Raw genomic sequence first — 800 nt, 5'->3', positions numbered from 1 at the left:
GGGTTTCACCGTGTTAGCCAGGATGGTCTCGATCTCCTGACCTCGTGATCCGCCCGTCTCGGCCTCCCAAAGTGCTGGTATTACAGGCTTGAGACATCGCGCCCAGCCTCAGGAGTTTATTTAGTGTTGCTTTCAGTGAAATTGTCATCCCACTCCTGCCTGAATCTATAATTGCTACATTGTATTGTCACTCTTAGAGACATGAATGGATTGATTGATTTCATTCTTTCTTTTGTTCTCTGTTTTTTTCTTTCTATTTATATCCTTTGACCTAAGAATTCTGCTTCTCGGAAGTTATCCCAAATAAATAATCAGAAAGCACCAAAAAAATGTATAAATAAGGATTTTTTAGCATTTATTATGATAGAAAAAATTGATAGCAAAGTACATGTTTCTTCACAAGGGGTATTAATTGTGTTACAGCCAAATACTACTGCCATTAAAAAGGATATCAACCCAAATAAAGGGCCTTTGATGTATTAAGTAGGGAAAAACAGTTGAAGGTTATAAGAGTTTGTGTTCTAGCTAAGATCAGATCACTATTTTTGTGTGAAAATAAAGTGAGTGTTCTTGGGAAAAATTTGTAAGGAGATAAAACGGTTTTCGTTTCTGTGTGATGGGATTAAGGGTGGTCTTTATTTTCCTTATACTTTCCTGTAGAGTTCAAATTTTTCTAACCAAAGGAAAATTTAATTTAAAAAAGTGAGGTGGCCGGGCGCGGTGGCTCAAGCCTGTAATCCCAGCACTTTGGGAGGCCGAGACGGGCGGATCACGAGGTCGGGAGATCGAGACCATCCTGG

General features: G+C 39.2%; 1 protein-coding gene across 1 annotated transcript in view; it reads left to right on the top strand.

Annotated features, from left to right (window-relative positions):
* IQGAP1 (IQ motif containing GTPase activating protein 1) overlaps positions 1-800 on the top strand; it is a 128,339-nt gene that overhangs the window by 47,628 nt on the left and 79,911 nt on the right. The window lies entirely within an intron of this gene.

The sequence above is a fragment of the Colobus angolensis genome, unplaced genomic scaffold, assembly GCF_000951035.1.
Source record: "Colobus angolensis palliatus isolate OR3802 unplaced genomic scaffold, Cang.pa_1.0 Scaffold264, whole genome shotgun sequence".
Taxonomy (NCBI): Eukaryota; Metazoa; Chordata; class Mammalia; order Primates; family Cercopithecidae; genus Colobus; species Colobus angolensis.
The sequence above is the reverse complement of the archived record's forward strand: the minus strand, read 5'-3'. Positions and strand labels throughout refer to the sequence as shown.